Source organism: Canis lupus, chromosome 9 (genome assembly GCF_011100685.1).
Source record: "Canis lupus familiaris isolate Mischka breed German Shepherd chromosome 9, alternate assembly UU_Cfam_GSD_1.0, whole genome shotgun sequence".
NCBI classification, from domain to species: domain Eukaryota; kingdom Metazoa; phylum Chordata; class Mammalia; order Carnivora; family Canidae; genus Canis; species Canis lupus.
Genome location: NC_049230.1, coordinates 17,018,747 through 17,027,665, shown reverse-complemented (window position 1 = coordinate 17,027,665; position 8,919 = coordinate 17,018,747). Strand labels below are relative to the sequence as shown.

Below are 8,919 nucleotides of genomic sequence, written 5' to 3'. Positions count from 1 at the left end.
GAATCCTTGGAGGTCAAAGTAGGCCAGACACCCAGGCCCTCTCTCCAGACCCACTACTGTTCCTCTCACCTTACACCCATAGCAACTAGAACTGAGCTTCTGGATTTATCTTCATGTTTTTTCCCACTGAAAAGAACGTGAACATTTTCTGATATGAAGGCATGGGCACAGAAGGTGTTCGATAAATACATGAAGCCCCAAGAAATGAAGCAATTTATTCAAGTTAGTTTTCAAGATACTTCTTGACCAGGGGTTACAAGCCATGGCCCACAGGCAAATCTGGCCCACAGTCAGTTCTTGTATAGTCCATGAGCTAATAATAACAGTTTTTATATTTTTAAGTGGTTATGGAAAAAGAAGGAGGAGGGGCACCTGTGTGGTTCAGTCTGTTAAGCCTCAGACTCTTGATTTCAGCTCAGGTTGTAATCTCAGGGTTGTGAGATCCAGCCCTGTGGCTGACTCCTCACTCAGGGTGGAGTCTGCTTGAGATTCTCTCTCTCCCTCTGCCCTTTTGCCTATGTGTACTCTCTCTCTCTCCCTCTCTCCCTTTCTCTCTCTTTCAGTAAATAAAGAAATCTTAAGATAAAAAAAGAAAAGAGAAAGGAGGAAAAGAACAAAAGGAAAGAGGAAAAGAGGAAGGGAAGGAGGAAGACAGGAGCAGGTGACAGAGATCATAGGAAACTATCTGGCCCTTCACAGGAAAGCTTCCTGCTCCCTGAGCTAGACCATCCTCATGCAGCTGAAGATTTTATCCACCAGCAGCACCTTTACCAGCTTCTGTCCCCTAGAGATACAATTTCCCAGAAAGCTTGGAGATCCTGCCATGGAAAGATGCAGGATTAATCTTCTGTGCTCTTGTGCCAGACCTGATGTAAGCCCCAGGGCCTCACTCCCTGCAGCACTACCTCCTTTGGGCAGACGGGAATGAATTTCTCTCTCCTCAACCACCACCACTGTAAGACTCAGAAGCCTTTCTGATTCACTGGTCACATACTCAAGCTCAATTCGATTAAAAATTCATTGGCTTTATTTCCTGTAAAAAAAGAATAAATAAGTGAGCAAACATCAAGGGCCGAGGCTGTAAACTGAAGTGTGAAAGCCCAACATGCTGAAGTCATTACAGGGAAAACCATCAGCTCCTGAGCATTTCTATTTCCAAAAATACCAGCCTTTTGGAGGGGAGGCTGAACTGGATCCCATTTCCAGTATCCCTGACATTATGTTCCCCATAAGATTCCTGTTATTCACTCAGTAGATATTTCAGTGGTTAAGAGAATGAGAATTGAAGTCAGATTGAGTTTTCCCAGCTGTGTATCTTTAGCTGAAGCACTTAACTTCTCTGAGCCTTGGTTTCCTCATCCATAAAATAAGGCTTTAACATTTATATTGTAGGACACACAACATACCCAGTGTAGTGCCTAGCCCTAAAGGACTCAGTAAGCAGAAGGCATACACTTGATATTATCCTGACCAGCCTCACTTTTTTCCCCCCTTATTTTTAAAGATTTTTTTTTATTTGAGAGACAGAGTATGAGCAGGGGGAGGGGCAAAGGGAGACGGAGACAAGCAGATTCTCTGTTAAGCAGGGTGCCTGACATGGGGCTCGATCCCAAGACCCTAAGGTCATTACCTGAGCCAAAATCGAGAGTTGGACACTTAACCAACTGAGCCACCCAGGTTCCCCACTCTCCCTCCCTCTTAATCTCTCTTAGGTCACTTGCTAAACCCCATCTTTGAAGGCAGTCCAACCTACCTCTCTAGTTTGGCCCTCTCCTTTCTGGCCATGCCCTTCACTATTGGCACCAAATCTTCCTTAAACTGGCTCAAACCATCATTCTGCAAGCCTCCTGCCAGGGGTCCCTCTCCACTCTTCTTTTCCTACCTCTCTCTCTCGAGCCAGCTTTTTGCGTTTTGCTGGCAAATAATAAATCTAGAGTCTAAAAAAAAAATCCATCTTTCATTTGATGAAGCATCTCAAAAAATCATTTCTTCCTTAACCTTGTTATATGTCCTGAGCTGGGCCCATGGTAGGTGTTCAATGACCATCAGCTGGTGGCCTAGCCAGGAGCATGAATAATGAGAAGCTCACAGCCAGAGTGTCCCTGTCCTGTGACCGATGTGAATCCCAAGAACCACTTGGACATGGGGACAGGGCCAGGCCCAAAGTCATCCAGTTGGAGAGTTGCCTGATGCAAGAGAAATAAATGTGGATTTGGAAATGAGACATGCCTGATTTGAATTTTGGCTTCCTCTCTGGCTATCTGAGCGTATGCGGGCAAGCTTCTTCACCTCTTTGGGACTTAATTTCCTTATCTATAGAATGAGATGAGCCTATAATGAGATACCAATTCACACTCGTTAGGGTGGCTACAGTCAAAAAGACAGATAATAACAAGTGTTGGTGAGAATGTGGAGAAATTGCAGCCCTTATACACTTCAGTGGGAACATAAAATGGTGCAGCCACTTTGGAAGACAATCTGGCAATTGCTCAAAGTTGAAACATAGAGCTACCATGTGACCCGGCAATTCTATTTCTAGGTGTAGCTCCAAAGAAATGAAAATATATATCCAAAAAAAAAAAAAAAAAGAAAGAAAGAAAGAAAGAAAGAAAGAAAGAAAGAAAGAAAGAAAAGAAAGTGTATATCCATACAAAAAGACAAAAAGCTTGGATACAAATATTCATAGCAACATTATTCATTGTGGCCAAGAAGTAGAAACAACCCAAGGGTCGGTCACCTGGTAGATGAAAAAATAAACTGTGGCACACCCAGGCCATGGAATATTATTTTGCCATTAAAAGGAAGGAAGCACTAACACTGGCTACATCACTGGCCTTAGAAACATTATGCAAAGTGAGAGAAGCCAGACACAAAAGATCACATATTGTATGAATCTATTTATATGAAATGTCCAAAATAGGCAAATCCATAGAGATGGAGAGTAGACTAGTGGTTGCCAGGGGCTGGGCGGAGGGGGAATGGGAGTGATGAAAATGTTTTTTTTTGGGGGGTGATGAGATGTTCTAAAATTAGGAAATGGATCCCAACTCTGTGAATACACTACAAACCATTGAATTGCACGCTTCAACAGGGTGGATTGTAAGGTACGTGAATTTTAGCTCAAGAAAGCTGTTATTTTAAAAATGAGATGGGCGAGGCCGCCCTACCCCCCTTTACAGGGTCATCATGAGGCTCAGAGGAAGGTGTGTGTGCCAGGGCTTGGGACACAGTGTCACATTATTACAAATAGGGGGGCCGGGCCATAGTCCTTCATACAGAGGGAGCCGTTAACTGCCTTCCCTTCTTTCTGGCTCTGGCTCGGGACCCCTCAGGGAAAGAGTTGCTGAGGAGTAACACTGCCATCTGGCAAGGACAGGAAGAGGCCTGGGCTTCCAGTGTGTCTGCCCCAGAGCTGGGAAGGTGAGAAGGACCTCCTGTCAGAGCCTCCAGGATGCTCCTTTGCATCCCACGGCTGCCACTCCCCTCTCTCAGAGTGTGTCAGGGCCTGGCTTCCCACTGGAGGAGCAAGGCACCCAGTTAAAACTCAGGTTTTAGAGCAACCAAAAGCACGGTGTGGGGAGAAGGACATGCCTATGGGTGACAGACCATATTTTAAATGCCATATTTCAAACCTTCAATAAACATCAAATGCTAAAATGAAGGGACGCCTGGGTGGCTCAGTGGTTAAGTGTCTGCCTTTGGCTCAGGGCGTGATCCCAGGGTCTCGGGATCGAGTCCCGCATTGGGCTCCTCCCCACAGGGACCCTGCTTCTCCCTCTGCCTTTATCTCTACCTCTCCCTCATGAATAAATAAATAAAATATCTTTTAAAAATGATAATGTTGATAATGATGATGATGACTCATATTTGTTGAATGAGCATTTACTCTCTGCTGGGCACCATGGTACACATTTATATGTATTGACTTACGTAATCTCTACAAAGATCCTATGAGGCAGGAACATTGCAGATGTCATGGCATGCTTTGCAGAAGACTGAAGTGCAGAAGTCCCAAATAAATTGCCAGGTGGTCCGACTAGAAATAACAGAACCAGGATTCAAATCCTGGCCCTCTGGCTCTACCATCTGTGTACTTAACCATTGTCTTCGACTGTATAAACCCTATAGGCTGCACATAATAGAAGACCAAGGTTATTACCAAGACTGGCCTGTGCCCCCCGCCCTCTTTCCCTGCCAGAAGTAGGTCTCAAACTTCATCAAGCATCAGAATCATCTGGGGGCACGTGAAAAATAGAGTCCTGAGCCCACCCCAGCAAAACGGATTCACTAAGCCTGGGTGGCCAGGAATCTGCATTTGTGACCCATACCCCAGGTGACCCTGACAAAGGCCATTCAGGACATACTTGGAGACACTTGGCCTCCTCACATCAAGACCCAACCTCTGGGCCTGGCCAACTGGATCTCAGGCCACACCACACTTACCTCAATGTTAGTGTCTTCATCCAAGTCCCTCCCACTTTTAAAGGCCCAGGTCAGGCTCTCTGTAGTCTCCTAAGCCCTCCACGAAAACAGGAGCCCACTCTGGTTTTCCCCATCTCTAAAAACTCCCTAACGCCTTATGGAAGGACCTGCTTCAGGACCTCATTGCAAACTGCTTGGTATTCCTATCTCAGTGTCCCCACGGCTACAGGCCTTTTCTGATAAACTATATCATCATAAGTTCTTTATATGCGGACACTTTCTTTTGTGTTCCTCATGAGTGTCCCCCACAGCTCACAGCAGGTCAGCATTCAATGGAGACCCACAGATTTGGTTACAGACCTTATGTGCCAACATGCTCCTATTTTGATGATCAATATGACATATCTTCTGCTGGCCAATTTGATGGGCACAGTCCAACTGTCTGGATTCTTCCTCTACAGGATCTAGGTGCCTTCCTATTCCAGGCCCCACTCCACTACTTAGGGTCCAGAGGATGCACCCCAACACAACTCTTCCCAATGCAGTATATCCTTGGTTTCCATTGTACCCCTCCAGGAGACATTCAGCATTGACTGGAGATGTCATTTGTTGTCACTGGGATGATATGGCTATGGGGTGTTCTAGGGGGTAGAAACAAGGGATGCCACTAACTATCCTGCAGCACCCAGGACAGCACCCCACAGCAAAGCAGTACCCAGCCCCCAAAGGATAGTGCTGAGGTGGAGAAAGCTGGCTCTAATGGAAAACACCAAGACCTACAGCAGAGCAATAACCTGTGTCAGGACCCCAAAGAAAGAAACAGTTAACCCACAAGGGAGTAAGAAGTTGTCCGAAAAAGACTCACAGAGGAGGCATTCCATTAATCCATGTGAATCAACTGATGGACAATGGACGGGAAGGGTTTTACCAGACAGGAGCAGGGGAGGAAAGAGGCGGTATTCTTGGCAGCAGAAAGTGAGAGTATTTGGCAGGTTTGGGAAGCTACTGCTGGGTCTGATGTGGCCAGTGTGCCTGGCGCTTGTTCTTTTCATTCATTCACCACGTTGGCTGCCACCTTACTCTCGCGACTCCCCTGAATGCTGTGTCATCAAGCAGAGTGCAGTGGTCAGCTCTGGCCCTGGGGGATCCACTCTCGATTCCAAATTGCTGATCTCTGAACAAATGAGGCTTTCCCCCAAGGATGGGACGGGGTGGAGCTGGATGTGGCCATCAGGCTGTACCCGAGAGCCCAGACCCCGAGGTCTGCAGCCATGAAGACACAAGTTACTTGCGAGTTTCCAAGGGTGTTATACAAGGCCAGCACTTGAGGCATAAACGTCTTCCTTCCCAGAACCATGAATGGGGGGCTTCTGCCTTGGCAAGTGAGGAAAATGGATTTTGAAGAATGTCTGTGCCTCTCAAAGTTTAGATAGGCATGAAAACACATTCCAAAGTAATTCTGAAAAAAGAAGTAATGCTGGTAATATTTTTATCTCTTTAGGAAAAAAACAACCACCCCTGAGGGCCTCATTGTTTATTTTAAATAGTTATTTTCCTGGAAGAGCTCGATCTTGGCCTCCTTCTCACACCCCTCATGTGCTCCGTGCTCTCACTTGGGCGTCTGCATGTTTGTCTCTCATCACTGTGCACGCATGCCTCTCTTTTTTTGTCTGTATTTTTGTTTCTTTGAATGTGGCTCCGGTGCTCACGTTCTCTCTCTGTGTCTGTCTCTCCCTGATCTTTTTTTTCCCTCTCTCTGACTTTGATTTTTTTGTTTTCTTATTTCGAGTCACCTGTTTCTGACTCTGCTTCTCTTCCCCTCTGTCATTCCTTGAACCCTCTTCATCCTCTTCCCCTTCAGCCTCTCTCAGTAACTGGCCACAGTATGTAACTGAGGTGTTTTTATAATGAGTTGTGTTTGTCAGAGAGAGTTACATGCTCTCCATTCTTGATTTGTGAAAGCAAATGACTGTAACCTTTTCTCTTTCTCTCTCCCCAAGGCTCCCTGAATTTTACTTTCATCTTTCTCCACTGATTTATTTTTCCATCCTGTGGGTCATGCCCTTGATAGAAAACAATGAGTTCTCCCCCTTCGTTTTACTGTATTTCAGAGAAGAGCCAGCCCAGGTGGTGCTGGGGAGAGACCTCAGTGCTCAGCCACCCAGGGCTTTTTCTTGGTTAATCTGATTTCAGCAGAGCCCGGACCTGCTTTGGGTTTGACACGCGGTTCTAGAGGAAAATGTATCCATAGAGTCCTAATTCACTGCCTGTGATGCTGCTTGTGGCTGGAAACGGTGGAAAAATGATTGAAGACAAGTGATTGAAGACGAATGAGGCTGTCTCGGGGAGCACATCTTTTACATCTTAAAAGAAAAGAGATTTTCAGTCTGCAGGGGCATTTAAGTAGATCTGGGAGCTTTGCGCTTTTCTGTTTCACTTGAGCCTTTGGTATGCAGGAAGCATTTCAGTTTGGCCAGCAGGTCCAGTGTCCTGACCTCTTGTTGGAGTTGACTATCTTTTTGTCCTGGTCCTTATCCTGCCACTCCTGGCTTCTGACAGAGGTCATTATAGAGTCACAGATGTGCAACATCAAGGGTAGAAGGGTCCAGTCAAATTGCCTTATCGCTGGAGAAGAAGATGAGTGTCAGAGGGTAGGAATGATTTGCCCAAAAAGCATAAGGCCATCTAGTGGCCAGTGTCCCAAGTCCCCCTCCAGGCCTGTCTGTGCATGGATTAGAGGTGGTTTTACCTGGCTGGGGTCTGTGGGCTAGATCCCTGTCTCCATTGACAGCTCAGGATCTGGGGCACACAGCCATCCTGGCAGCACAAGCTGGACCATATGGCGGCCCTTGGGGACCATCCCAAGGTACACATGATACTCAGCCCTGGAGGGATTGCAGATGACCCCTGCCAAAGTGAAAGGGAAGGAGGAAGGGAGGCTATGAAAGCAATCACACCGGTGTCTACATTCAATCTCATTAAATGTAATATCATTTATTGACCAACAAGTGTTAGCCAGGCCCTTTGCTAGAACTAGGAGTACGGGATGAAGTTTAGAGCCTTAGGGTATAATACTGAGGTATGTGTGGGGTGACAAAGGGGTAGAGAACCAGTCTTCCCTTCCAACTTACCCTGGGTTTGTGGGGGGAGAGCCCAGGAAGGTCTCCTGGAGGAGGTGATGTCATGAGAAACAAGTGGACTCATGTTGTCAGACTCTACCTCCGTGAACAACCAGTCAGGGCCCTCTGAGGAATACCAAGGAAATAAAAGGCATTTGGACATATTAGCAATTCAGATCAAAGCACTATGTGTTCAAATCTCAGTCTCAACACTGGCTCACCAGCTATAGGACTGCAGACAAGTCACATGACCTCTCCAGTCTCCCTCACCTAGATAAGTGTCCCCAGGGGCTGGATTAGTGCCCCCCAGAGGCTGGGTGAATGTCCCCAGGGGCTGGATGAGTGTCCAGCAAGATGTGTTGTGGGAATGTATTTTGCACATTTTAAACTTCTTGGACCTTGTGGGTCACTATAGCCCTTAGGACCCCATTTGACTCCTCTGACCATGGAGTGCAGCTGAAATGAAAGCCCTCCTTTGAGGGAGCAGCAAAGGAGCAAAGAAGCAGAGCCTGAGACTCTTGTGTCCTCCACACCCCGAGCCACGGCAAGCCTCATTTCCTCACCTGTGAAAGAAGAGCTTTGGCCTTTCTCTCTAAGGCACCTTCCTGTCTGAATGCCTGTGATTTTAGGATAACAGCCAAGAGGCAGAGGCCAAGACCCTCAAACAGCCAGTTCTCTGCCAGAGCAGGTGCTGCCGGGGCCTGCCCCTAGGCAGGAGCCTGCATGACCTCTGACCCGGCCTGCCACCTCCAACTAAACCCTTGGCTCAGCCACCTTGAGGCAGTACCAGCAGAGCAGGACCCTGATCCATACAAGAACCAAGATACTGGAAATGAGCTCCATCCCCAAAAAGAGGGAGCTAAAGGAAAAAAGATCTGCCATCTTCCTCAAAATAAAAACAGAGGCAGATGGCTGGGAGGGTTTCCATGGTTAATTAAATATGCTTTAGTCTCTAAGTTAATTATGAAGTGATTCCTGCAGGGGGAAGTTCTGCTTTGCATGGAGTGGGATCAGGTAAATAGCCTGGGGAGGCCGTGGGGCCCCTTTTGCATCCTCCCCTGGCGTGCATAAAGATCCTCCAGTCCAAGCCTCCAAAGCCTCAAAGTCCGCCCACTGGGGGTGACAGGAGCCACTCGCCTCCGCGGGCATCTCAAAGTGAGGAGAGAGATACTGCACAGTAGAGCTGAGACTCTGTAATTTCCCTTCTGGGAATTTCTTCCAAGGAAATCATCAGAAACCCAGATAAAGATTTCCTTGACAAGAATGTTCACCACAGCATCATTTATAATCATAAAAAATGAAAAATAGCCTAGGTGCCTAGCAGATAGAGAACTGGCTAACTAAATCCTGCCATAACCAGACAATGAAATATTATGTA

General features: G+C 46.8%; 1 long non-coding RNA gene across 1 annotated transcript; it reads right to left on the bottom strand.

Moving 5' to 3' along the window:
* Window positions 1-604: 604 nt before the first annotated feature.
* On the bottom strand, window positions 605-7,041 carry LOC119873411. Its single transcript, XR_005364014.1, has 3 exons — window positions 5,288-7,041; window positions 3,931-4,129; window positions 605-1,033 (listed from the first exon to the last, which is right to left on the bottom strand). It is a non-coding gene; the product is annotated as an uncharacterized LOC119873411 (long non-coding RNA).
* Between the last annotated feature and the right edge of the window lie 1,878 nt (window positions 7,042-8,919).